The sequence below is a fragment of the Emydura macquarii genome, unplaced genomic scaffold (genome assembly GCF_026122565.2).
Source record: "Emydura macquarii macquarii isolate MOO-44397 ecotype Brisbane River unplaced genomic scaffold, CSIRO-AGI_Emac_v2 contig_1363, whole genome shotgun sequence".
Classification (NCBI taxonomy): Eukaryota; Metazoa; Chordata; order Testudines; family Chelidae; genus Emydura; species Emydura macquarii.
Window position 1 is genome coordinate 2,317,682 of NW_027131500.1, and position 14,229 is coordinate 2,331,910.

Here is a 14,229-nt window from a genome sequence, read left to right on the forward strand (position 1 = left end):
AGAAGCAGGCACTAGGTCAACAGAAGCATTCTTTCATCAGCCTAGCTGTGTCTACACTGGAGGTTAGGTTGGCATAACTACAGCACGAAGAGCTGTGGGTTTTTCCACACCTCTGAGCCATGTAGCTATGTCAATCTAAATTTCAAGTTTAGACCAGGCCTGAAACAATGAGACAGAATGAATGGGAGTAGCAGAGAGAGTGAGGAAGCGATATTTGTACAGCCTGTAAAGCGTATAAATGTTAAATAGCTAAATATTGGAAAGGTGAGAATTAGGGATGGAAGAAAGGGAGCATTAGAGAAGATGAGAGTAGAAAATGAGCGAAAGACAAATGCATAGAATATAGCATAGCACTTGGAAGCAGTACAAGAAAAAAAAAATCTGCATTGCTTCAGAATCTTAAAATAAAAGCTGGGCCTCCAGCTCCAAAGCTGGAAATTCAGTGATGACGCTGGAACAAAAGACTGAAGGGTAGAGACTGTTTCCTACCATTCTACTATTCCTTTGCTATATAGCATGGCTTCAGCTTTATTTTGAAATGGGAGAGGATTTGTGGTGAAGGGAGGTTTGGGTGTTAGATAGCTGCATAAGGACAAGTGGGCACCCTTTACACTGCTTTCTCCCTGTTGCAAACACTCTTGTGCTGGCCTTCCTGTCCCCACCAAAACAGTCTCTGTCCTGGCTGTTGGTTTCCCAGTTTGAAAATGTAGTCTCCTACACTCAGCAATACACTCTCTAAACCCCACAACAGCAGATCTAGGGAGCATTCATTTGGGCTGGGACACTGGTAAGCATGTTAAGAGATTTAATGAGAATGACAAATGACAAACAACAAACTGCTTCCACACTGTACCAGTGCCCAGAGCAGAGTGAGGAATGGCCCAAAAAATGGCTGAACAGGTCACATGACTGTCTAAATCCAGTCAGTGATTGGCTCAGATGCTATTTGTATAATTCAAAGGGTTTCCTCCACCCCCCCATATACTTTATGGCTATATGTTGCTGCCCATCACCATAGTATTGGAGCATCTATGGTGGTAGCATGTGTGATTTAAGTGCTTGATGGACAAATTTGTCCAATCCCCAATTTTCTGGACAGGTTTGGATCTCTCTCCCCTGGGTTATGGATCCCAAGCAGCTTGGATTGTGATGCCTGATAAGGTCACAGCATTAGCAGATAGGGTAGCAATAGCAGAGACAGCAGGCCAAATTATAACTGCACACCCTTATTGGAGACTAATAGGATTGTGCAGGTGTCTGAGGGCATAATTTTGTCTGTGGTCTCAATTATTGGTAATTATCAGTGAAGAGTTCAACATGACTTTCAGAACCCAGGATGAGTTTGCAGAATAATCATTCAGATTGCATCATCTTTTTCTCATAAGCCACTTATTTGATATGGTGTCATTGAAAAACAAACCCTATGATACATCTTAGAGACTCACTTTCAAGGGTAGACTTTTAGTTTAAATGAAATAAGTATCTTTGTGTCAATAATACATTTTTATGATTTCCTGCAAGGAAAATGAGAATGAGAAAAAACATTTTCATCTAGTGAGATACAGTCTCCAGGATAGGGAGCCATTTACTCTCTACTAATTGGACGATTGTTTTTCCCTTGACCTTGAAGAGGTATTATCATCACAAAGGGGAACATAACCCACTTGTGAAAATCTAATGTTAAAGTCAATGGACTCTGCAGCTGCCTCACAAGATCAGTTTTATTTTTTTCTCCAATGAATATTGGCACAAGAGTACTACAAGTCTTCCGCTAAACTACTGCTGCTATCCACCATGATTTTGTTTGTAACTTCCCCCCCATCCTATATCTTTTCGTTATAACATCCCATATAATTCTACCAAAAAAAAAAAAAAAAATCTAAGTTAAAATATTGCTAAGGTTGCAATGTCAGTCACTCAGAAGTTAGGAAATGCCAGAATGAAGGTTGCCCTCTTGTGCAGGTGCCTTGTGATAGTCTTTGATTATATGATCACATACTATTTTTCCCCTTCCCCCACAGGATTCCTGCCTCATTCTGTGCGAAGGATGGATGGTGCAAGGCAAATGAACTAGGGTCATGTAGTGAATGAGGTTGTTTATAGAATTGGGTTGAATATAGTCCCTCAGGGCAAGTACCACATCAAGTAAAGAGGGTAGCACATTTTACAAATACTGAATTTCACTTTTTTTAAAAAATAATTTTTTCAAAACAGTTTAGATTTTCTAAGAACAATAAACACTGCAAATAGTCACTTATCTCCAGTACACAACTAAATGTTGTAATTAATGTGTGTGTTTTGTAAATATTGACACAGATTCTAGTAAATTAATGAACCTGTGTGACCTCTTTACTTCTCCTTGAAAGAAATACCAGTTGAAAGAAAGTTCAGAGTATAGAATCTATGCCGAGAACATCTACAGCAGACTTCGCTGGAGGGAGAAACCTCAAAACAGATCTTTTGCAAGAGTGCTGCAATGGCTTGATGAGCAGAAATGACAATTGGTTTGCAAGAGTCAAAAAGGTATTATTTTAAATTAGAAACATTGTGTTGTATTCCTTGTACTTCTGTACACTTTTGATTTTCGGCAATTCCAAGATCATATTTCCATTATTTTATTGTTTAAAAAAATTCAGCATCACGATGAGCTGCTTGTGATACAAGCAGACCTGAGATCTAATTTGTATGTATGTTTGCAGTAAATGCTCAAAGAGGCCAATTCAGAAGCCTCATTTGGGAAATGTACACGCTATCAATTGACAAGACAATACCTTGGGATAAATTTTTGACAAGGATTTTGGAACAAGTAAAAAAGATACTGGTCCCAGTTACTTGTGTCCTAACATAGGACTATGGTTTGCACCAAGCTCAGTACATGCTGGAATAGAAGTCTGGCCAGTGCTATGAGGATACTCAAGCAGTACAGTCATAAGTGATGCTTGTAGTTGTGTACTTCAATATAGAGTCTCAGTACGCTGGTTTAATGAGTTCCCAGTAACCAGGGATACTGCTTTTCACTTTAAATTTAGATCTAAAATTCTGCTGTTTCCTGTGAGATTTAAGGGAGGCCAGCAGTCATATTCCTATAAGAGATTAAATCAAGGTTTGGTTCTGAATGTTGCAGCTAATCTCTATGCAATGTAATGCCCCTGAGTTGTCAGCAATGGGGACTGGACCTGGGACCTCTGGATCTAAAAGCCTGATCCTCTACTGCTCAAGTAAAGAAAGATCCAGCTCTATTAGGTCAGATTCCATAGTGGACTCAATCCTCCATGTGGTTCAGCCCCTAGAAGGAAACAGACTCACTTTAACTGTGTGTTCTTTGAGAGAGAGATTGTCCATATGGATTCCACTTCGGGACTGTGCTTCCCCCTAGCTATCCTTCTGCCCCCCAGGGACACTCTTGGCCCAATTAATTTGGTGGCATATACATAAGCCACATGTGCACCAAGAGCGAAATGCATATGTTGTCCCCATATCAAAGAGCCACAGTTACTGTAAGGAAGTAATCAGTCTTTACATCTGTATCCTCTACATTCTTTAATGACCAAAAGTACTGAGCTGCACTCCTTCAGCATGATGATAGTGGAAGAAAATATTGAGAGCCAAGGCTGCTTGGTAAAACAGGAGCAGTCCGTGGTCTGCTTGATTATGCCTCCACACCACTCTAGTGCTTGTTAGTACAATTCATTCCTTTCACACTAGTGTCCATAAACCCATCAAAACCTGTTGTAAAATTGGAAATTTTACAAAAAAATACACATTATACAAAGAGAATGGTTAGTTTAATAAACTAAACCAGATGTGGCGTTCCAAGAAAAGGTTAGTGTAAACATGTGTACACTGTCAGCATGAAACAGTACAGGCTACTTGCCAAGCAGTTTGCCCATTTTATCTTTCATATGCTCGGTGTCACACTGAGGTTCCTTACCACATAGAACGAACTACATTTTATTGTGCCCTGCTACACCTAGTTGGTTGATACTTCACTTATCGGTTGTCACTCAATTTCTTCTTCCCCTTCCCAAAAATCAGTAACGAGAACAGGAGTGAATTGAGAAGTTTAAAATCACAGACATAAAGGCGTGACCCTAGAAATATCGGAGTCCATCTGAATGGTAGTTAAACATCCTGAGAAAGCAAAATCTTGTTGAAACTTTTTGAAAATATGTGGTCCATTGCCACTTGGTTCCTGGGAACAGAACACATGCAGCAAGACTCATAAGGCTAAATTCTGGTTTACATCACTGCTTCTGAAGAGATAGATCTCTTGTTAGAACAAACTAATGTCTGCAGATACAAAGCCATGGAGCCTTTGCTGGCTGGTGGCCAGAGGCAACTTTGTACTGTACTCTAAAAATTGGAGTAAGAACAAAAAATCTGCCTGTTTGGGATATTACATTTTAATTATGCTTCTGTGAAACAATTGCACAAAACATTTGTAGCTGTTTTGGTGCTGAGATGACAAGCACCTTATACATACCTAATAGAGATTGTCCTAAACAAAGTAGATGTTTTATCAGAAAAACAAAATACGCAAACTCTTAACCAAAAAAGTCTGTCTCTCAAAGGAAAAGGGGAATTGTGAAGTTAAGAGTTGTAATATAAAATATTGCTTTTCTAACCCCTCTCCCCACCTGGAGAAATAACTCAGGAGTTATTTTCCTATTGAGCAATTGAACGGTTTGTTATGAATCCTGGCAGCAGTAATGTTTGCTTGTGAGCTGTGTGTGCTGAAAGTGTGGATATAATTAGCAGAGAAACTGCATGTGTGCGGAAGGCACAACCACCCAAACAGGTAGAGCAAGAGGACGTTGCTATGGGCGAGAGCTTTGGAGCCAGTAAACGCAACCTCCTAAAGGGTCCGAAGGACTTGAGGGGAAATGGATGAATATTTTCTCTTTGCTGCTTGAAAAGACTCTATGAGGGGGGGCAACGCCACCTGCTCATTTCATGGGCACTTTGGACAGAAGTGCTGCTGCTCCTGTTTTCTGGGGAAAATTCAGGACAGTGGAACCTTGAAAGGCTAGAAGACACCAACACTCATTTACTTAAATAAGAGGACCTTGACTGTGTTTTGTGAACTGCCTGTACTATTACCCTGTTACTGATTTTCTTTTCTTGGAGGTTGTTTAAGAAGCTGCTCAGAAGAGTGTTTTGCCTGGAACCGTGTAATTTCCTAGTTGAAAATAGCTAGCGAAACCGTGACAATACAATAAGAACTGGAACATCACCCTCTTTTTCATAATTTAATTTAAGTTAATGTATTGAAAATCTGTGCAGAAAAGTCATGTGGGCAGTTTATGCAAAGGGGATTTTTCCTCAGAAACCTCAGCACACAGTAAGCAATATTTGAACTTTGATATGAACATTTAATCACTTCAATTTTTAACTGTTTTCAGCTTATGTTTCCTATTAATTCTAACGTGGAAACCTTCGTTCTTATATCAATCACTGAGGGGCCTTAGCTAAGGACTTTCTTTTCACTGTCTCAGTGTAATTGTTTTATTGTATACATGTGTTCACATTTATGCTAAAAGTAGGTGAGCACATTATTGCACAAGAGTCAGAGAAAGAACAAATCAGCCTCGTTAAAAGGACATGAACGTTTTCCAAACCAGGCACAAAATCCACTTGCCTAGTTGTATCACAATGATGGGGAAAATATTTTACTTGCCTCAGGTGAATACGATGTTGCAAGGCTGGGATATAACATTTTATATTGTACTGTTTTCCTTCAGGGATATAAAGAACCAACTGCTTTCCCTTCAATTTTCAAGAAGTCCCGGGAAAACACAATCAGTGTAAGTATTTGAATAATGTATTTGTCAGGCTCTCTCCTAAAGCAGTTTATGATGCTCCTACAAGGGTTATACCCAGAACATAATTTTATGCATAGTTACTAAAGTGCAACTAAAATTAACACAAGGAAAAAGTTATCTGACTCTTTGGACCAAGCTTTGCTTTGGTACATTTTCACATGGCGTCAGTTCATTTGTATTTGCCTTGAGTAAGGAATTTGGCCCATTCAGTTCAAATCTGTCATAGGTACTTATTTCCCCCATTACCATAGCATCGGAGTGCATCTCAGTTTTTAAATGTATTTATCATCATGATGTCCCTGAGAGATAAGGAAGTACTATTAGCTTCATTTTTCAGATGGACAACTGAGGCACCAAGATTAAAATATCTTATTTCTTATCAAACACGTTTACTTTCACCAAAGTGTATAAAAACTGTTTTAAGAATTGCCCATGGTCATCCAGGCAATCTGTGGAGAAGCAGGGAATTGGTCACCCAAGTTCCAGACTAGCATCCGGAAGCCTGGCCCAGATCACTGAAAGATCTGATCTTTTATGCATAAAAAGTATGACACATCAGCTGGCTCACCCTCTTGTGGCTGGGCAGGCATCACAAGCTCACTTCCATTGGTGCTCCCTGCTGTAGTCTGCTTTTTCTAATGACTCACTGGCCAGGTCATTTTGGGTATAGCTACACTGCAGCTGGGAGTGAGTGTCCTAGCCCGGATAAGCAAACTTGCACTAGCATATATGGGACTCAAGCTTGTTTGCTAAAAATAGCAGTGTAGACATTGCAGCTCAGGCACTCAAGCCACCAGCCCCCTCGGCTAGACAGCCCAAGCCACAATGCCCACATTATTATTTTTAGTACACTAGTTTGAGCTGCCCCCCCGTGAGTCTGGTTACCTGGCCTGGGAGGCAAGGCTCATTCCCAGCAGTAGCGCAGACACGCCCATATGATCCCCATCCTTTCCTTTCCATTGGGTTCCAGGCCAGGGACCCTTGAATAGGCAGTCGAGGCATGTCTGTAGAGACCCATTGCTGCCTCCCTGGACCACTTCCTACCTTACCTTGTCATAGGCCTTTCTCACAGCCTCTTCCTCTCCAGACTCATTGCAGAGTTTCTTGGCACATTCAGCCATCCAACCCCCTCACAAGTCCCTGAACCTGCAGAAATCTTCCTGCTCCACAAAGAACCTGGGCAGACTCTCCCCAGCTTTCCTTCACAACTGCCTGGCATCCCCTATTGCAGGCTTACCTTTCCTTCAGGGAAGTTCTGTCTGCTAGCCAGCCAACTCAGCTACCTGACTCCAGGCAGTCTTCTCTCAGAGAGAGAGAGCTAGCCAGCCAGCCATCTGCCCTCCTTCCTGATCAGCCCCCAGCTGAGCCATGTTCAGCCGTTTTAATTCCACTCTCCAAGCTTGACACTTGTAGCAGAGTGAGGCTGATTGAGCCCACAGGCTCTCATTAACCCCCTTCGGACTCTTGTGGGGTTTGTACACCCCATTATATATCTACTCAGACATTACAAAGCTACTTTCCTATACAAATTAACAAGAAAGATGATGTATCAAACACTCAGCTTCAACAAATCAATTTTCAACTTCTTTCATTGTGGTGTCACATTGTAGTAGTATCTCTAGTAGGTAGAATTTGGTTGTAGGCAGAGCTTAGAAGAGTACTTCTATTTTTCCTCCCCCAAGACCCCTGACCACTGTTCATAAATGCATGTTTCTTTGGTACTTAGCATTTTGATACTCTACATAGTATAAAGACAAATGGTGTTGTGCTCTGAAATTATTATTTTACTTTAATAGAAGGTCCATAGTAACAGTTTATTCTAACTCAATGAACCAAATCATGTACTCAAATTTAAAGTCTGGAGGAAATTAAAAAAAAAAAAAAAAGTTTCTCTGTATTTTCACAGCACAGTAATTTGAACATCCAGACATCCAAAACCCTTCAGGAATTGTTCTTCCCCCCACAGATATCATGTTCGCAGCAATCTCTGTACAAAGCTGTCAGCTCTAAGTTGACTGGGGTGAGTTAACTTCTTGAGTTATGGAAACAAATCTAAAGTATTTCAGAAAAATAGAGAATAAAGACAGTGAAAACATTTTAACTGTAGGAACATGTTTTCTGCTGGGGTCAATTTAAAATAGTATAATTTCAAGAAGTGTAACTAACTAAATAACACAATTAAGCAACTGAAAATATAGCTAGAGCCCAGTCTTGCTTGCTTTAGTCATGTAAGTATTTCCATTGCTGTAGATTGAGAGTTCTCAGTCTGGGACCTGTGAGCCCCAGAGGAAGGGTGTACGATGTGTGAACCATACTATAGTTCACATATTCATGCTAGTCTTTCTATTGACTTCAGTGGAACTATTCATGTAAGTAAGGCAATCAGGATTTGGCCCTTAGTATGTATTAATTAATAAAAAATATACAGTACTGCTAGAGGTACCTATCCAAGAAATGGGTTTCTCAAGAAAAGCTCAATTATCATGATTTGAAGGTCACTTGTCAAAGGTTGCAGGTCACTTGTCAAAGCTGATATCTTATTGCAAATCTTCAGAAATTACCTTTGCAATGTGACTCTTCAGAAGGAGACTTGAATTTAGGAGATGAATTTAGCTCACTGACTATTTTTTTTGGTATTATCTATGGATATAGCATTTCATGATATACCTAATCACTGCCACCCACCTTCTGACTGAGGACTGGACAGAACTCTCTTAAGAAGCATTCTTGATGATCTTAGAGTTTTGCAAATATGGTACCAAAACTTTCTGGATGAAGTGTGAATGTATTGTTAAGGAATTTAATACATTTTGTTTGTGACATTTAGAGACAATATTGGCATTGGCATGTACCCAGTACAAAAATAAGTGGAGAAACGGACATACACGTGAAGTCCCATTTAAAGGTATGTGTGAACTTCCCTTGTTTTCAGACTGTTTGGGATAGCTGAAAATTAAAGTTTGCTAATTCATTTCTTACACGTTTCTAGCATCATATGGAGCATCGCCTTGCTCGAAGGCTGAAGCAGGCTGTTGGATGTCAGGCAGCACTTGAGAATGAAAGTCCATCTGCCTCGAGAAGTACTGAGGCTTTTATTCTGAAGGTAAGAATCAGTGAAAAACATCAAGCCAGTTGTCCAGCCATAGACCTACAAGTAGAACTCTACTTGTCAGTAAGGTTTCAAATGACAGCAGGCTGCATTTGATTCTGCTGGTGAATGATGGGAGCCCAAAAAGTGTGTGCAGGGAGTGAGGTCTTCAGCTGCTGCTCCTCCCCCATCACATGTAGAGAAGGGAGTTTTCCATCAGGTCCTTCTATCGGCATCAACATGGGTAGGGCATTTTCTCAATGGCTTTTTTTTGTCTTTCCCACCCCATGTGGGCAAATTATTGACATCATTGAGTTCTTCCATACAAGGTGGGATTAACAGGATTAATACCACTGAGTATGGAAAAGAGATGTGGAAGAAGAGAAAGCACAAAGATCACAAATGGTACAGAGGAGACAAATCTGGCACGGATTTAAACATTGTAGGTTACACTTTGTTTTAGTGTGGTACACAATAGGTTTTTTGGAGAGGAGGGGATTAGACTCTGTCTTCCTACCCAGTATCTTCTGCTTCACTCCCCACCATCAGGATCCCTAATCACTGCCACCAACCTTCTGACTGAGGACGACTGGACAGAACTCTCTTAAGAAGCATCCTTCATTATCTTAGTGTTTTGCAAATATGGTGCCAACTACCAGTGGAGTCAATGGGAGTTAAGGGTGAACAGCACCTTGCAGGATCAAGCCTATAGAAAAGACATTCTCTGCCCTGAAAAGCTTCCACATAAGACATCGACATCATTTCAAGGGAGAGAGGGTGTGAGAATTATTGACTGGCTGTTTCTTGCTCATATGCTCAGTGTCAAACTGATCACCATATCTAAGGTTGGGAAGGAATTTTACCCCAGGTCAGATTGACAATGATCTTGGGTTTTTTTGCCTTCCTCTAAAGCATTCGGGCACAGGTCTCCTGGCAGGATCATCATGTCATTGCGGGCACTCAGGTGCTGATGCGCTTCAGTTCCTCGGATTCTCTGCCTATGGCACAAAATAGTCTAATCTCCTATGGGCTGTAATACTTTGGTCTAATTTCAGCTGCTGGGTTTAACGTACAGATGCTGGGTGATGGTGGTGGTCTGTGGTCTACGAGGGGTCAGACAGGAGACCTTCTGGCCTAAAAACTCTATGACTCAGAGGAGAAAAAGGCCAAGGGGGTTGGGAAATGACATGGGACGCAGAAGGAAATGAAAACTGCTATCCTGAATGGGTGGAGGGGAGAAGGTTATGTAGAACCCTGCAGATGAGGAACAGAAGCTTAAATTTGATGTAAGAAGATATAAGAGGGAATCTAGAGGATTTTCCATTTAGCAACACAAGGCCCTCCCTTTTCCACATACGTTTTATGTGCTGTCTTTGCACCACTCCCACAAGAGACCAAGCCTCAAAATTTAGGTCTTTCACATGTCAATGCAGAACTCTACCACTAAGCCGTTAGTTCACCCCCTGCTGTCCATACCGATATGTAACTCCCACTGAAGTTGATGACAATTGTGTGTGCATTTGGGTTGCAGTATTTGGCCCTAGTCGGTACATGGTACAATAAGGTTACTTATGTGAAAATTTTATTTCTCTTCAGGGCAAAGAAAAAGCTACAGATCAGGCCAGAGGTCACCAGGCAAATTCTAGTGCACTTTCAGATGGATGTCAACAGGGAGATAAAACCCATTTATCAGAAGAGTTATTCCTCAAAAGGCACACGACAGCAATGCAGACAGAGCTAAATATAAATAATTGGATCCTGCCAACACGGAGAACAGATGGAATACCTTGCTTGAAGAGCCCGGAGATTAATGATAAGGAAAACAGAGTGATGACAAATTCATTGAAAAGTGCTTTGTTAGAAACTGTTGCTTTAGCTGGAAATAAGCATTCCAGTAAGGATAATGGACCAGACAGACCTGTCTACAGTGAATCCTCATCTCAAAGTACACCTCAGCTGGAGCCTCCCTCTGCAAGCAGGGCTGAAAAAACAAAGTCTTTTATGCCTTTGTTACCGCGGAGCTGGGGTATGCCAGCTAATCTGGAAGAAGATAAAAAACACAACCCTCCTGAGAGTGACACACTCACTATCATTAAGGGACACATCAATATACCGTATTCAGCCAGAAAGAAAGTCTTTATGGTCTACATTTGTGGAGGCTATCAAGGTATAGCAATTGTAATCCAGCCCCATTCCCACCACAGATACTCCCACACCCTGAGGTTCCTGAACTATCATGTATCACACCTGGACTAATTATTATTATTCATTATTTATATAGTACCCAGAATTCTGCTAGGAAGTCTGGTTTGGGGGAAAGAGCATAAGACTGGGAGTCAGGAGATTGTGGTTTTAATCCAAATTGCCTTTGACTCACTGTATGGCCTGGGCAAGTTGCTTCATTTATTGTCTCAGTTTCCTCATCTGGAAAGTAGGAATAATAATAATATCAACTTCTTTGGATTAATGTGTGATTGTCTGTACAGTGCTTTGAACCTATGAAGTGCTATATACATGTCAAATGGGGGAAGAGGAAAGAAAGACAGGTACCTGCACTGAAAAGCTTGCCATCTAAATAGACATCATTTAGGCAAAAAAGTGTGTGTTGGGGAAATGGTAGACATCAGACTTTTTTACATTTAAATAAGAGTTCCAGGATCCTAGTGTGTGAAAAAAATCAAATGAGTATGAACAAGTCAGTCTATTAAAAAAACCCATATAATAAACTTTTCCCATAATATCAGCACTAAAATACTCCCAATCTTCCATACACAACCCATCCCTTCAGAAAAAGTCTGGGTACATTTCCTTTTTCCTGACAGGGGTATAGAGGTTCCAGTAACTGTGCATTTGGGCTGTTTATATAAAAGGTAGGAATTCTCCCATGACCTTTTAAAAACACACCTGTCAAGCATGCTGCATTTCTATATTTAATACATTTAAAAGATGACAAAATAGTTTAAGAATGTGAATGATAAAATGCATGTAAAAATAGGATGGGTAACTACCCCACAAGAGTTGCACACAGGAACAAATCTGCAGTAATGTTCGTGTGCCTCTGGCAAGTGCAATTTTCAGCATATGAAGAGATGGAGATGGATTCCCAAAATTTGCCTTCAGATTTCTATCCAAATTTTGACTATCCTAATATTCAAGGGTGCTATAGCCTTGGGGTTTGGCTGTCCTATTTTAGAGAAAGGAGCACTTACAAAATTTGCATCTGGATTGTGAACATCCAAAGGATTGGAAGTATTTAAATCTCTAGTTACAGTGTACACCCTGTGAGCAGAACTGCTAGAATGTGATTGGAGGATGTGTGCAGATGGTTATCATAAATAGCACACCTAAGGTGATTGTATTATATGTAATACCATCTGGTCATGAATGAAAAAGCATATAAAAACATGAAATAATCTCTAAACACCTCTTTTACTTTGGAAATCTTTATCCCATTGACTCATTTAAATTTTTGTGTTAGCATGAAATGCTACAAAGCTATATTTTATACCAATATACAAATTTAGCCTCAGTATGCTTGTTTTTGAGCCAGATTCAAAGGCAGAAAGAAATGCATTAATGGAAAAGTCATACCCTCATCTGTACAATTACTGTAAAGAAAGAGGTTACACATTCCGGATGCTGGACCTAAGATGGGGGATAAAAGATGGTGTCAGCAATGAGCACCACATGGTTTTACTTCACTTGAAAATGCTGAAGAAGTGCCAGGAGTTGGGACAGCAAACATTTTTTGTAAGTTTTGGCTTAATTTGCTATGATTAATTTCTAGTATATTTTCTAATGATTGTTTATTTATTTAGCTTGTTTTACTTTCTGAACAATGCACATTTTACAAATCTAGTGCATGGAAGAATAGAGATAATTGGTAAATACTCCACTGATTTATAACATGTGGAATCTTGACTTTTGCACAAGGTATATTCTGAGCTGTATTTGTCCCCTTTGTATGGCTGTTTTTACTCCATTTTCTCATTATTCTGTTCTCAGGTTTTCACTGGGCAAAAACATGATGATCCTGTCATACCAGAAATCATATCAAAGGAAAACTTAGAAGCAATTAAAGGCACAATTGAAAGCATAAAGCTGGTTGCAATAAAGCAAAAGCAGAATATATCAAGTGATGTATTACATGGTGGATCAAAAGAGACAGCTCTGAGTGAGAAAACAGAGCAGGCAGATGATAATCAGACTGGTGTTACGGAAAATTTTCTGGGAACTGACAAGTCATCAAAAGAAAAGACAGTTGAGACCAACCCAAATCAAGAACCAGAATCAAATATTTCAGAACAGGATTTGCCTAATGCATCTCCATTCACACAACATAAATCTACCATCAAATATGAGAAAGAACTGCAGCTACTTAATCAGTGGTACAAATTGGATGAAAATTACTTCCCAAGTGTTTACAGGCTTCTACCTCTTAGGTTAGTGTTTTATTACTTTTGTTTGGAAGTCATTTGTTTAAGGAATATAAATGTTCTTCATTCCAAACCATTTAAGAGATTCATTTGTTCTCTATTAATTTTAAATGGAAACAATGAAAAAAAATAATCAATGAAAAGGTTCATTTCTAAGCAATTATATAGAAGAAACATTCCAGCCTGCAGAGTTGCAGGGGGAGAGACGGGGGTGGATTCAGTGATCCAGGCAGTTCCATTCAACACTATCATCAACAAACTAAAGATATCTGTGTTTAAATGAACAACGTGTCTCCCTTTTTAGTATAAAATGCATCAGCAGAAGGTGTTGCTTAATAATGATGCTAATAATTCTGTCATCTTCAAATCTCGACTGCAGATAGGTACTTTGTTATCCCCTGTTTCAGACGTGGGGTAGCTGAGGCTTGATGACCAGTCAGAAAGTCAGTGGCAGAGTCAGGACTGGAACCAATGTCTGCTGACTCCCAGCCACATGCTCATTTCACTAGGCCCCTGCTGCCTTCTCCTGAAGTAATTAAATTGTTTCTCTAATCACATTTTGTGGTTAGAGCAACTTCTTAGTTTTCACACATCTTTTCCTCACACATCTGTGGGTCTCTGATTCTTCTACACAGCACCTTTTACCAGGATATTTTCAGCAAGGATCCTGTACGCAGACAACAAGCTAAGAGCAAATGGCTGAGCTGTTTCCACAAACTGCATAAGATATTTCAGGAATATGCTCCAATTGCTCTCAACCAAGAGACCGCAACCGCGCTACTTAAAACAGGTGAGACTGGAATCCAGAAGTGAAAAACATGTCAGTTAATTGGAGTGATCAACAACACATTGTTTTCAGGAGAAACAAATTATACAGTTTGTT

The 14,229-nt window shown here is 40.0% G+C and overlaps 1 long non-coding RNA gene across 1 annotated transcript in view; it reads right to left on the reverse strand.

The window, feature by feature from the left end:
• The window catches only part of LOC137155430 (uncharacterized), a 31,923-nt gene that overhangs the window by 5,776 nt on the left and 11,918 nt on the right, over positions 1-14,229 (reverse strand). The window lies entirely within an intron of this gene.